Source organism: Schistocerca gregaria, chromosome 2, assembly GCF_023897955.1.
Source record: "Schistocerca gregaria isolate iqSchGreg1 chromosome 2, iqSchGreg1.2, whole genome shotgun sequence".
In the NCBI taxonomy this organism is placed as follows: domain Eukaryota; kingdom Metazoa; phylum Arthropoda; class Insecta; order Orthoptera; family Acrididae; genus Schistocerca; species Schistocerca gregaria.
Window position 1 is genome coordinate 789835535 of NC_064921.1, and position 15338 is coordinate 789850872.

Genomic DNA, 15338 nt, shown 5'->3' on the forward strand with positions numbered 1-15338 from the left:
AGAAAATGCATCAATTGTCGTTCTGAGTTTGGTCATGGATTATATTTTAGGGCTTGACCTATTGACGAACAAGGGTGCAACAGTTGACTGTTTTCCAGGGAAGTTCCACCTTGCTTGTGAAAGAATTTCAGTTTTAGTAAATTTATTGAGTAAAGAGAAAGCCCATAGCAAATACTGACAGGTAACAACGATTAAATGTTTCCAGAATGGCAGAAGTGAAGGTGTGAGGACGGGGCGTGAGTCGTGCTTGGGTAGCTCAGTTGGTAGAGCACTTGCCTCCGAAAGGCAAAGGTCCCGAGTTCGAGTCTCGGTCCGATACACAGTTTTAATCTGCCAGGAAGTTTCAACGATTAAATGGATGGCTAAGGGTACCGACATATTCAGAAGACCATCACCTATAACTATAAACATTATGTTCAGTGTGACCAAATTCCACTTAATGACTTAGAATCCAATGCATTCTCGTAAGTACAGTGAAGGGAAATCAGGTACGATACGAGGCAATGTAAGCCATCTGGATGTTGCACCGCATGTTACATACTGTCAGAGTTTTTGGTCTGTTCTATGGGAGAGGAGACCTGTAGCTAACCAAAAAGTTAAACGAATGCCCCAGTGGAAAATACACAATAATTCGTCAGTTAATTACACAACTGCCGAATTGATGTTCAAGAAAACTGAAAGAAACGGGTAGGTGGATAAACTGCCAAGTATTCTGTACTATGTTCCCTGTGAAACAACGAGTCTATGAAGCTATGGTCACCTTGAGTGCAAAAGCACGTCAAAGCAAGGGACATTATGACTGTAATATCAAGAAGGGGCAAAAGTTTGAGATTGCGATGCCGTCCTCAATCTGCTTTGTTTCTCCGAAGAATCAAGAAATAGCTACTGCTTTATGGGGACCTTTCAGAATAGAAATCATTCCTAATACAGGCGCTTATTTCCTAGCTTATCCAGATATCCACCGAATAAGGGGACTGCACCCCCATAAAGACTAAAAGAAATATGTGTTCTAAGCAGATTGAAGAATAGTTACGTTATATAATAAGAACACCTGTACTTACTTGGAAATGGTTTATTAATAAGGGGTTCGATCCCCATTTTCCCGTAATACAGCTGCGATTCTTCTTGGAATACTGTATAGTCTCCAGTGGAATGTTATGCCACTCTTCTGTCAGAACTATTTGTAGTATCGTTCCCAGAACCGATCGCGGTCCTCTGGTTTGGAACCGAGTGGAAGGCTTAAACCAGAGGCTCAGACGATTCTGCGGAGATCAGGGGTGCAAATTTCTCGACCTCCGCTATCGGATGGAGAAATGTAGGGTCCTCCTGAATTGGTCAGGCGTGCACTAGACGCCGGAAGCGGCTACAAGGGTGGTGGAGTACGTGTGGAGTGCACATGGGGGTTTTTTAGGTTAGAGAATTCCCTCCCTAGGCCCACAAGACGCCTCCTGAGACGCGGCAAGGTAGGAGTAGGCAAAATTCAACAGGGAATAACAATATTAATGTGCTAATAGTAAACTGAAGGAGCGTCTATAGAAAGGTCCCAGAACTGCTCTCATTAATAAACGGTCACAACGCACACATAGTACTAGGGACAGAAAGTTGGCTAAAACCAGACGTAAACAGTAATGAAATCCTAAACTCAGGTAGGAATGTATACCGCAGAGACAGGCTGGACAGTGAAAGGGGAGGCGTGTTTATAGCGATGTAGTGTGAGGAGGGCTATGCGAGAGGCGTTCAATGATTTCGAAAGTAAAGTTCTATGTACTGATTTGGCAAAAAATCCTAAGAAATTTTGGTCTGATGTCAAAGCGGTAGGTGGATCAAAAAAAACAAAGTCCAGACACTGTGACCAAAATGATACTGAAACAGAGGATGACAGACTAAAGGCCGAAATACTAAATGTCTTTTTCCAAAGCTGTTTCACAGAGGAAGACTGCACTGTAGTTCCTTCTCTAGATTGTCGCACAGATGACAAAATGGTAGATATCGAAATAGACGACAGAGCGATAGAGAAACATTTAAATCGCTCAATAGAGGAAAGGCCGCTGGACCTGATGGGATACCAGTTCGATTTTACACAGAGTACGCGAAGAAACTTGCCTCCCTTCTTGCAGCGGTGTACCGTAGGTCTCTAGAAGAGCGTAGCATTCGAAAGGATTGGAAAAGGGCACAGGTCATTCCCGTTTTCAATAAGGGACGTCGAGCAGATGTGCAGAACTATAGACGTATATCTCTAACGTCAATCAGTTGTAGATTTTTGGAACACGTATTATGTTCGAGTATAATGACTTTTCTGGAGACTAGAAATCCACTCTGTAGGAATCAGCATGGGTTTCTAAAAGGACGGTGTGTGAAACCCAGCTCGCGCTATTCGTCCACGGAACTCAGAGGGCCATACACACGGGTTCACAGGTAGAAGCCGTGTTTCTTGACTTCCGCAAGGTGTTCGATACAGTTCCCCACAGTCGTTTAATGAACAAAGTAAGAGCATACGGACTATCAGACCAATTGTGTGATTGAATTGAGGAGTTCCTAGACAACAGAACGCAGCATGTCATTCTCAATGGAGAGAAGTCTTCCGAAGTAAGAGTGATTTCAGGTGTGCCGATGGGGAGTGTGGTAGGACCGTTGCTATTCACAATATACATAAATGACCTGGTGGATGACATCGGAAGTTCACTGAGGCTTTCTGCAGATGATGCTGTGGTGTATCGAGAGGTTGTAACAATGGAAAATTGTACTGAATTGCAGGAGGATCTGCAGCGAATTGACGCATGGTGCCGGGAATGGCAATTGAATCTCAATGTAGACAAGTGTAATGTGCTCCGAATACATAGAAAGATAGATACCTTATCAATTAGCTACAAAATAGCAGGTTAGCAACTGGAAGCAGTTAATTCCATCAATTATCTGGGAGTACGCATTAGGAGTGATTTAAAATGGAATGATCATATAAAGTTGATCGTCCGTAAAGTAGATGCCAGTCTGAAATTCATTGGAAGAATCCTAAGGAAATGCAATTCGAAAACAAAGGAAGTAGGTTACAGTACGCTTGTTCGCCCACTGCTTGAATACTGCTCACGAGTGAGGGATCCGTACCAGATACGGTTGATAGAAGAGATAGAGAAGATCCAACGGAGAGCAGCGCGCTTCGTTACAGGATGATTTAGTAATTGCGAAAGCGTTACGGAGATGATAGATAGACTCCAGTGGAAGACTGCAGGAGAGACGCTCATTAGCTCGGTACGGGCTTTTGTTAAAGTTTCGAGAACATACCTTCACCGAAGAGTCAAGCGGTATATTGGTCCCTCCTACGTATATCTTGCGAAGAGACCATGAGGATAAAATGAGAGAGATTAGAGCCCACACAGAAGCATACCGACAATTCTTCTTTCCACGAACAATACGAGACTGGAATAGAAGGGGGAACAGGTACTCAGGGTACCATCCGCCACACACCGTCAGGTGGCTTGCGGAGTATGGATGTAGATGTAGATGTAGAACCTGTTCTAACGCCTATATGGACGCGGGAGGCGGAAATATGCTCCAGAGTCTGCACTCCAATACCGTCCACAAGGCTTCGAAAATGTTCAAGTCTGGGGACTGAGCTGGTCAGGGAAGACGCTGCATTTCGGTTTCATGTTCCTAATACCACGATTTTACTGTGCTTGCCGTGTGAATTGGTGCATTATCGTCCTGATATATGGCATCATTATTGTCGATAAGATTTGAATCATGGGGTGCACCTGATCACATAAAATGTTCACATAATCGTCGGCCGTAATACAGCAGAATACCATGATACGGCTGCCTACACCATCACACTCCCACCTCCATGCTTAACCGTTGGAATCAAGCAATCAGGATTGTAGGGTTCTTTTGGGTTCTCCAGACGTGAACCCGGACCGATGTTGAAAACAACGAAAACGTTAACTCGTCGAATCATATCACGTGTTTCCGTTGATCAGCCGTCCAGTATTTATGATCCTGTCACCATGTTTTTCGCTTCTTGCGTTGGTTGCTGTCATTAATGGCTTCGATATAGCAGCTCGACCATGAATAATCGCTTTATGGAGTTCTCGGCGGACAGTGTCGATAGATACGTGCTCTCGAAGATAGATATTGAGGTCTGCAGTCACTTTAGCCACCTTAGTTTTGTTTTGTTTTGACACAGTTGATGATAGCGTACGATGACGTCTGTCAATTAGTTTTTATTTACAGCTACTATTACGTTTACACGATGATGTCTTTCCATGCTCTGTGTAGGCTCACATAACTGCTAAAAGAGTTGCTCTTGAAAGATTCAATAATTTGGCTTTCTTAGTTACTGTTGCTCTAGCTAATCGGGCCCCCGTAATCTGCTCTCTTTGGAACTTCTAACACTTATATCGATTAACAATAGGTTTTATATTATGTAACTGTGTGTCTGTAATTACGAAGTGTGTATTCTATTTTGATTAAGGTCAGTGATTCGTGACACTAAATTTAAAGTAGTGTACTGTATATATCGAAAAAGCTAAATGATGTTTAAAATAATGAAATTTTACAATATGTGTATGTTTGGAAGAAATCCATTGTATACTGGAAGCTGGTTGAAGCTTAGGGCACTTGTATTGTAAAATGTAAAAGATGTAGGGAAGTCCCTCCGCAACGGAAATGGCATGGAGCGATGTAATAGGTGGTTTTGGCGATCGAACTGGGTAGCTCCTTGGTGTGAACGGTATGCAGTCAGTGCCTAGCCGTTGCACCGTACACATCGACGGTGCCAAGAGAGTCAACTGGAAGCCGCTTTGCAAGAAATTTTGCCTCGGATGGGGATTTGGCTGTTGCATGGTACTCTCGGCAATAAGGAATGGCTGTAACACATTAAAAATCCGTCGCCAAGAAGAAATTGTGTAGAGCATTCAAACATCAAGAGCCGTGAGTACAGTTAGCCGCCACGTCGCTTGCCACCACTACTTCACCACTGCTCCACCAACTTCATCCACACAGATATGTATCAGAGCATGGACCAGTTAATTTCTGAGTGTGATTTTAATAATAATCCAAGTGCTATAAACATGTGTTTAGAACAATAACTTTTATCCTAACCATGAACCTACGCAGGGATCCCTCCTAAGTATTTATAAAACCGATTATCCTGTTTCAAATGCACTGTTATTGTTCATTTATATTTGTCAGATGCGCAAGGATTATTAAAAGTGAAGATAGTTAGAATTTTACTAAAATACTCTGAACTTATTGCTAAGTATCGTTTTGCAAATATTCAGTGCCAGACTGTGTAAATGTTACTGTCTAAAATATCTGCTTCCAGGTGATGAGAAAAGCAAATACGTTATACTCATTTGAAACTTAATTTAGCTTTGATTACTATCATGAGCGAGTTTTTGAAGTTAATTGAGCTAAATACTGAATAATTTGCCTTTGAAAGCGTAAAAACACAAACTATTTCAAGTGAATCAAAGGATTAAAATTAGTTGAACTGAATTTTGCTACTGAAATAACCATAGAGTGTTACTAGTAATACAATATCAGTTTATGGGTCCTCACCATATTCTCCTCATATTAGAAAGATAATTGTAATATTATTGCTACCAAGGAAATCTGATGCATTTCTATAAATGAGAGTATAAGCAGTATAACTCTGGTAATATTTAATTTTATTTGTGATATTTATGTCAGTTAATTCAGAGCCCCTCCTGGCTAATTTTAGTTCTGCATTTCTTGCATTAACATTTCATTGTTGATCCAAGTAACAATCTTGAGTGTAGCTCTTATTTGTGTTAGTTTTGTACAATTTTTGCTTTGTATGATTACTAGTACGTGCAGTATTGGTGACTGCTACACACAGCTCAGAGTGCCCTGTATCCTTTGGTATCCTATGTGCTATTCAAAGGGAAATATTAATGAAAGTAACTTCACCAACTAATATTTAATTTTCTAGGCCCTAGAAATGGTTCAAATGGCTCCGAGCACTATGGGTCTTAACTGCTGTGGTCATCAGTCCCCTAGAACGTAGAACTACTTAAACTTAGCTAACCTAAGGACATCACACACATCCATGCCCGAGGTAGGATTCGAACCTGCAACCGTAGCGGTCTCGCGGCTCCAGGCTGTAACGCCGAGAACCGCTCGGTCACTCCGGCCGTCGCTAGGCGCTACAGTCTGGAGCAGCGAGACCGCTACGGTCGCAGGTTCGAATCCTGCCTCGGGCATGAATGTGTGTGATGTCCTTAAGTTATTTAGGTTTAAGTAGTTCTAAGTTCTAGGGGACTGATGACCTCAGCAGTTAAGTCCCATAGTGCTCAGAGCCATTTGAACCATTTGAAAGCAGTGTTGTCAGTACTAAGTATACTGCATAAATTCAACGTAGAATAATTAAACATGTGTGCTCATGAGACTTACTACGTGTTCTTATCAAAGAATAATGATAACCTGATCTGGCCTTCATCTGTTAAATTACATGCAAGAAATGTCAGCAGTAGCTTTCGCAAGTTAAAAGTTTTTGCTCCCATGGAGGGCTGTGTAGTATAGAATGTTTCAGTTCATAAGTCTCCGTCCAGAGTTATTAGTGTTGGTGAGATAACGAACTTTCACAGTCTCTGCAATTGTTCATGTGGCTGCCATCTTTGGTTGTCATTGATCACCATTAACAGAGGTGAGATTCCTTGGGTGAGCAGTGTGAAAACCAGATATAGCTTTGAGATGTCCAAAATCATTCTGGCTTTGTATGCCATTTTGTCAGCTGTGATTGTAATTATATTACAGAAGAGGAATAAATGCCCCACTTGAGGTACATTGTGAGACTTATGCTAAAATGGAGATGACGTTTCTAATTTACAGCTGAAAATATTTTCCACTCTGGTTATCAGGTCTTGGCATGGGATTTTTGCGGTTTTTAGTCGGCTACAGGCCCTGACTTTGGTGATGATTTTTCTCCCCTACCTAATTCTACCAATTACGGTGAACATAAACTGCAGAACTAGCGCGCGCCTTGGATATAGCGTAGCTTTTCTCCAGCTAACGACAATGACTTGAAGGGCTAATCAGAATAATTCACGGAAAGGATTATATAATATCTAAGAGAACAAACCCCACGAAAACATTATTAGATTGAACTGACAGCTACGAATATTTCAAATATCAGCAACTAAAGTAAAAGATATTAAGATATTAGAATGCTTCCAGAGTAATGCACAGTGTTGTTTCCTTCTAGCTATAAGAGGTGCGTTTTGAGTTTGTGTTTCTTTACGATCAAACAAACAAAGCTTTTACGACAATTTCACTATTACATAAAAGACCGTACTTTAACCTAATAGCTTCCACTAACATTAAGACACTTATCAGGACATTATGAATACAATTCTCATCAAAATCTAGCACTTTATTCACCAGCCACAGCAAAACAGGCAGTTTGAAGTCATTGTTCAAATGTTGTGTAAGAATTTCGTAACTAACGCTTCTTAAAAAGTGAGGAAACTAATCGTACAAGGAGAAAATCGCAAACCGTGTCTTTCTTAGTATTACACATCAATTTTCTGCAGCCAACTCTGCAGTTATTCACTTCTATATTCATCATAAATATCAGTGGGCACCTTTCATAGCTCTAACAACTTTTCTAGCATCCCCATCAAATGAATTCGCAATTGTGAATAAGGACTACCATCAGGTTCAGAATAGAATGCTGGCAGTAAAAATTTATGCCGGACCGGGATTCGAAACCGAGTTTCCAACTTATCGCGAGCGGTCAGCTTACAATTTCGCTATCCGTAAACAATTCACGGCCAAACCAAAACTTCCATATGTCGTCAGCCATGCGTCTACAACATATACTTGTACATCCATTATGTATACATCCCGTTCAGGTCAGACGTTTTACGTCAAAGTCGTTTGCCGAGTGTCTTCGCATTCATACGTAATTGTAGTGCCTCCTTGATTCGGATTAAGTTGCAAGGTTCCTTCGTACATGCATGCATCCATGTAGTCAGAATGACACAGGCACTACAATGTCCTATTTCTAACATCCAGTCGCTCGTGATAACCACACTGGACTAACAAATAGCCAGATACCCGTCCCCTACCACCCCCTTTCCCCAGACCAGACCACGCTAACGCATCGCTTCCAACCTTGATAATGGCTGCAGTACGTTGAGGAAGAGAGTCGACAATTTCATTCATGTACGGCACATCCTGCTGTAGCTGCTTGTCGATGATTATACCCCGTAGAGCTACCGACCAGCGGGGACGTAGCGCAAAGTTTCATCCGCTCTTCCAAATAGTCCACATATTTTTTATGTGATTGAGCCGCAAGAAATAGCGGACCAGATGGGAGCGACAACATGCATAAGGGTTAGTCAAATCAGGAACGTACACACTGAGTTCCACATCCGTTAGGAAAGTGGGTATGAAAAATAAAAATCATGGGTTATGTTCACAGAATCACTGTATTTATTCGCAATTGCCTGTCCCTGAATCAGTACACAGCTGAACTCGTTTTGAAAGTGTTTTGAAATAGTGACTATAGTCCTCTTTTGGATGCGCCGATGTCCTTTTGTTGTCACCTTCAATTTGGGGAATAACTTGGAGTCGGCTGGGAACAAATTTAGTGAATACGGCAGATGATCCAGTGCTGTGATGCGTTCGTTGGCCAAAAACTCACGCACAGGCTTCGCTTTGTGGGCTGGGGCATAGACATGGAGGTATTCGGGATAAACACGACGAGTTCTCGCCCACTAGCACAAAACTTAACAAAAAGTAACTGATGTCTCGCTGCTCCACCACCATTTTCTGACTAGTGTCAGTCACATGATGTTGCATTGAAGGCGAGGACACGGGCTGAAGTGATCCCAGTACTTTGATCTTCTCTACGGCTGTTGCTGAAACTGCAACCATCGTAACACTGCCACTGGCCAAGAGACTGCACTGCAGTTTGTAATTTAACATGAACAGTGCTAATGGAACTGGTGTATGTGTGTGGCGTGTATGTGTGTAGCGTCCACAGCGACTCTGCGATGAAGATGTGGAAGTAACCGTAACACTTAGTCACGAAGAATATTGAAACAAACTTAGCGGTTTATACTCCCCTTAATCTGAATAAATGGGCTGAAGCCATAGTGCCACAAATATCCCCAAAACAACTCACAACCACTTCCAGCCTGAACAACACACTTCGCCCACTGTCCTTTAAACACCTCATTGTACCGCCGGCCCATTCGATGGCTTGCATCATTTGGAAACAAGGCAGGCGACCTGTCGAAACCCACTGCTCTTCTACAGTCAGCTACTGTCAATTTTGTTTGTTGTTTGGTCCACTGAAAGCGTGAATATGTACCTGCCGCTGTGAGCAATGGTCTTCGCGAAGTATCCGACTCCCAAACGTCCATTTATACAGTACCTTTCGCAATGTTCATTCGGAAACAGCTTTAGACGAACGTATATACACTGACAGCAGAAACTCCTGTCGCGTTTCAAACTGCAATTCACAAGACGTGACACACTTCTCCGAGTCTATCGACCGCGATATTTTTACGACAGCTGTTGCTCCAGCATGTTACTTGGCTGCGAGCGGTACACCATTCCTTGTAGACACGTTGGAGAGTCAGCGTCAGTAAACCAACAAATTGAACATTTCTATTACGCTGTGTTCAATGACAGGCACAAACACAACAGCTCCTTTCCGCCTTTCTGTCACGTTCAGACGTAGAACAACCTTGCTACGCTGACTCCGTATTGCCTACTGACATACGCACTACTGCACTGCGATAAATTACATCAGCAGACGAGGGGCACATAGCCAGTTCTACGGCGACGAGCTAAAACCTGCCATGAATATTACTCAGTTGATTTTTCCTTTTCGCTAACACAAGAGAGCGAATTGTAGCGTGTGTCATAATGTAACATAACAAGTCACGTAGCTATGACGGTGCACGAGGAACAGCATGCAGTAATCGAGTTTCTGACCGCACAAAACGTGCCTCCAATTGAAATCTATAGAATAACAATGTACGGTGATGAACTTATCCACATCAGTAATATTCACAGTTGGTTGTCCGTGCTCGTAATGAAGCAGTGATATTAACCTTAACGTGTGTGTGTCCGCAGCTTGTGGTCTCGCGGTCGCGGTCTCGCTTCACGAGCACGGGATCCCGGGCTCGATTTTCGGCGGGCTCAGGGATTTTCACCTGCCTCGAGATGACTGGGTGTTTGTGTTGTTCCCATCATTTCATCATTATTGATGAAAGTGGGGAGATTGGGCTGAGCAGAGGTTGGGAATTTGTACGGCCGCTGATGACCGCGCAGTTGAGTGCCCCACAAACCAAGCATCATCATCAACGTGTGTGACGGAACTCGGAGTGGCCGACTGCGTACGGAAACCGACCTGACTCATTAGTATCGCGCTGATGGAATCATCTTCCCTGATCGTCGAATAAAGCAGATGCAGCTCTCAGGTAAGTATCTCAAGTCGCCAGAGCGCGTGCGGTGCAGGCCATCATTGCAGAACCGTGGTAGGAAACTACGTGCACAGTATGTGCCTCAGATGCTGACTACAGATATCAAACAAAGGAGACTGGACATCTGTCAACAATTTGTTTTCCATTTTGAGCGTGAGGTTGATGATTTCCTTAATAATATTGTGACAATTGATGATAACTGGTTTCACCATTTCGTCGCGAAAACAAGAGAGAAACAACGGATTTGCATCACAATGGATCAAAGACGCCAAAAAACTTCAAAAACGTCCAATCAGCAGACAAGGTCATCCTCACAGTGTTCTGGGATGTTCAGGGTTTGGTACATTCGGAAATCATATGTAAAGGTAAACAACACCACTGTAAACTATGCAACGTACTCCGAGACAATTAGAAAACTGAAAGGCATGATTCGAAGGGTTCTTCCACACATGCAGCACTCGCTGCTTCACCATGACAATGCCAGGCCACACGCAGGCGCTGCGACATCTATAGCAATCCGACGCCTTGGCTTCACTGTCCTCGATAATCCACGACACAAAAAAAAAAAATGGTTCAAATGGCTCTGAGCACTATGGGACTTAACATATATGGTCATCTGTCCCCTAGAACTTAGAATTACTTAAACATAACTAACCTAAGGACATCACACAACACCCAGCCACCACGAGGCAGAGAAAACCCCTGACCCCACCGGGAATCGAACCCGGGAACCCGGGCGTGGGAAGCGAGAACGCTACCGCACTACCACGAGATGCGGGCAATCCACGACACAGTCCCGACTCCACCCATGCTGATTATCATCTGTTTCCAAAACTTAAAGAACACATTCGAGGACTACACTTTAATAGTGTTGAAGCAGGGCAGCAGAGGTGAGGTTGTGGCTCCGTCAACAAAGTCAAATATTCTGTAGTGACGGTATCAACAAATAGGACTCTCGTTGGGACAAATGTATTCAACGCTAGCGTGACCATGGTCAGAAATAACTAAGTAGACATGAAGACTAAAACTGTAGAATGTTAATATCGTTTGATACTTCCTGGCAGAGTGAAACTCTCATTCTGTTAATATCGTTTGTTTTATTTAAAAAACCTTAAGAATTCCCATAAAGATTATATACAATTTCAGTCTCCAGTTGCATAAGCAAAAAACTTTACCATGGTTGCGGCTATAATAATGTAGCCTTCTTCAGAAATGTCACAATATAAATTTAAAATTAAAACATGTCAGATATTGGCCTTATCAAACTTAAAATGATAGTACTACAGTACACAGTGATAAGACTGCGTCACTTCTACTAATGTTTTGCCGATACGCCGCACAAACTCGCTAGATAGGTGGTACGCGAGCGCTGAGTAGTGACTCGTAATTTTATATTGTGACATTTCTGAATACAGCTACATTATTATACCCGAAACCTATCTAAAGTCCCTTGCCTATGCAACTGGAGGCTGAAATTTAATATAATTACATTTTACAATCGCTGACTCTGCTGCACCATGTTAAAAATTTTCATAAAGAGTTCGGAAGCATCACACTAATACCACCGCGAGCCATACGCGCCCCCTAAACGTTGCAAAAGGCGAGACGTTGTTCTTAATGGGATGTGTGATTGCGACGAAGGCAGTAAATCCTCTGCAATGAATTGCCATGCTTTCCTTAGTGTTGCTACGGAGTTCTTGTTTAGGAAGTTCCATTTCTCCACTAGCGCACTTGGCAACTGATAGCTGGCCGTTGGTGCAAGTGCTCGATGGGATTTAAGTCGAGGGAACGGCCAGGCCAGTTCATTTTCAGATTATCTTCTAGTTCCAAGAGCTTCTCTATCTCCTCTGTTAACTACCGGCCATTAAAATTGCTACACGAAAAAGAAACGCAGATGATAAACGGGTATTCATTGAACGAATATATTATACTAGAACTGACATGTGATTACATTTTCACCCAATTTGGGAGCATAGATCCTGAGAAATCAGTATCCAGAACAACCACCTCTGGCCATAATAACGGCCTTGATACGCCTCAGCATTGAGTCAAACAGAGCTTGGATGGCGTGTACAGGTACAGCTGCCCATGCAGTTTCAACACGATACCACAGTTCATCAAAAGAAGTGACTGGCGTATTGTGACGAGCCACTTGCTCGCCCACCATTCACCAGACGTTTTCAATTGGTGAGAAATCTGGAGAATGTGCTGGCCAGGGCAACAGTCTAACATTTTCTATATCCGGAAACGCCCGTACAGGACCTGCAACATGCGGTCGTGCAGTATACTGCTGAAATGTATGGATTCACAGGGATCGAATGAAGGACAGAGCCATAGGTCGTAACACATGTGAAATGTAACGTCCACTGTTCAAAGTGCCGTCAATATGAACAAGAGGTCACCGAGACGTGTAACCAATGGCACCCCATACCATCATGCCGGGTGATACGCCAGTATGGCGATGACGAATACAAGCTTCCAATGTGCGTTCACCGTGATCTCGACAAACACGGATGCGACCATCATGATGCTGTAAACAGAACCTGGATTCATCCGAAAAAATGACGTTCTGCCATTCGTGCACTCAGGTTCGTCGTTAAGGGAGGTACGAAGTCAAACGAGCCGACTTCGAGAAGGAGAGGCACCACAGGACACTTTAATTTGCACTGCCTATATATTTACAAATAAATTCATAAAACTTTGTCAGCATGACCAGAAGTTCAAAAACACAAAAAATAAAAATTTTTAAATGTGAAATTTCATGATTTTTTTCACTTACTGTTGGCTGCATTTGTTGCTATAGGTACACTTTTCTTCATAAGTAAGAGAGATTCTTCGATGAATTTTGCACAGCTCACAAACCATACTTACAGGTTTCCAGAATGAGATTTTCACTCTGCAGCGGAGTGTGCGCTGATACGAAACTTCCTGGCAGATTAAAACTGTGTGCCCGACCGAGACTCGAACTCGGTACCTTTGCCTTTCGGGGGCAAGTGCTCTACCAACTGAGCTACCGAAGCACGACTCACGTCCAGTACTCACAGCTTTACTTCTGCCAGTATCCGTCTCCTACCTTCCAAACTTTACAGAAGCTCTTCTGCGAACCTTTCAGAACTAGCACTCCTGAAAGAAAGGATATAGCGGAGACATGGCTTAGCCACAGCCTGGGGGATGTTTCCAGAATGAGATTTTCACTCTGCAGCGGAGTGTGCGCTGATACAAAACTTCCTGGCAGATTAAAACTGTGTGCCCGACCGAGACTCGAACTCGGGACCTTTGCCTTTCGCGGGCAACTGCTCTACCAACTGAGCTACCGAAGCACCACTCACGTCCAGTACTCACAGCTTTACTTCTGCCAGTATCCGTCTCCTACCTTCCAAACTTTACAGAAGCTCTTCTGAGCTGCAGAGTGAAAATCTCATTCTGGAAACATCCCCCAGGCTGTGGCTAAGCCATGACTCCGCTATATCCTTTCTTTCAGGAGTGCTAGTTCTGCAAGGTTCGCAGAAGAGCTTCTGTAAAGTTTGGAAGGTAGGAGACGGATACTGGCAGAAGTAAAGCTGTGAGTACTGGACGTGAGTCGTGCTTCGGTAGCTCAGTTGGTAGAGCAGTTGCCCGCGAAAGGCAAAGGTCCCGAGTTCGAGTCTCGGTCGGGCACACGGTTTTAATCTGCCAGGAAGTTTCGTATCAGCGCACACTCCGCTGCAGAGTGAAAATCTCATTCTGGAAACATCCCCCAGGCTGTGGCTAAGCCATGTCTCCGCTATATCCTTTCTTTCAGGAGTGCTAGTTCTGCAAGGTTCGCAGAAGAGCTTCTGCAAAGTTTGGAAGGTAGGAGACGGATACTGGCAGAAGTAAAGCTGTGAGTACTGGACGTGAGTCGTGCTTCGGTAGCTCAGTTGGTAGAGCACTAGTCCGCGAAAGGCAAAGGTACCGAGTTCGAGTCTCAGTCGGGCACACAGTTTTAATCTGCCAGGAAGTTTCATACTTACAGGTGTATGAAACTATAGAATTTATTTAATCTTTGTTAAAATGAATGGGCTGTTTCGTGTTAAACTTCTGTTTAGAGAAAACACGAATTTTATAGTTAATTATCTCAGTTTTTAACAGATTTGGGAAACTCTATAGTTTCATACACCTGTAAGTATGGTTTGTATGCTGTGCAAAATTCATCGAAGAATCTCTCTTACTTATGAAGAAAAGTGTACCTACAGCAACAAATGCAGCCAACAATAAGTGAAAAAAATCATGAAATTTCACATCTAAAAAAATTTGTTTTGTTATGTTTTTGAACTTCCTCTGTTGTGAATGTGAATCCCCTGAATCCTTCCTGGTCACGCTGACAACGTTTTATGAATTTATTTGTAAAAGTATAGGCAGTGCGATTTAAAATGTCCTATGGTGCCTCTCTTGTTCCTAGTCAGCCCGTTTCACGTCCTACCCCCTTAAGTACATCGCAGGCGCTCCTGTCTGTGATGCATCGTCAAGGGTAACCGCAGCCATGATCTCCGCGCTGATAGTCCATGCTGCTGCAAACGTCTTCGAACTGTTCGTGCAGATGATTGTTGTCTTGCAAAAGTCCCCATCTGTTCACTCAGCGATCGAGACGTGGCTGCACGATCCGTTACAGCCATGCGAATAAGATGCCTGTCATCGAGCTGCTAGTGATACGAAGCCGTTGGGACCCAGCACGGAGTTCCGTATTACCCTCCTGAACCCACCGATTCCATATGCAGCAATGTGGTGATACGATAAACCGCAATCGCGATTGGCGACAATCCAACCTTTATCAAAGTCGAAAACGTTATGGTACGCATTTCTCCTCCTTACACGAGGCATCACAACAACGTTTCACCAGGCAGCGCCGGTCAACTGCTGTTTGTG

At 43.3% G+C, this 15338-nt stretch overlaps 3 non-coding genes across 3 annotated transcripts; 2 read left to right on the forward strand and 1 right to left on the reverse strand.

Moving 5' to 3' along the window:
• The first annotated feature begins 245 nt into the window (after positions 1 to 245).
• Trnas-cga (transfer RNA serine (anticodon CGA)) lies at positions 246 to 320 on the forward strand. The gene has a single exon. It is a non-coding gene; the product is annotated as a tRNA-Ser (tRNA).
• A 13380-nt stretch (positions 321 to 13700) lies between these two features.
• Trnas-cga (transfer RNA serine (anticodon CGA)) lies at positions 13701 to 13775 on the reverse strand. Its single transcript has one exon. It is a non-coding gene; the product is annotated as a tRNA-Ser (tRNA).
• Positions 13776 to 14037: 262 nt separating this feature from the next.
• Trnas-cga (transfer RNA serine (anticodon CGA)) lies at positions 14038 to 14112 on the forward strand. Its single transcript has one exon. It is a non-coding gene; the product is annotated as a tRNA-Ser (tRNA).
• Positions 14113 to 15338: the final 1226 nt, after the last annotated feature.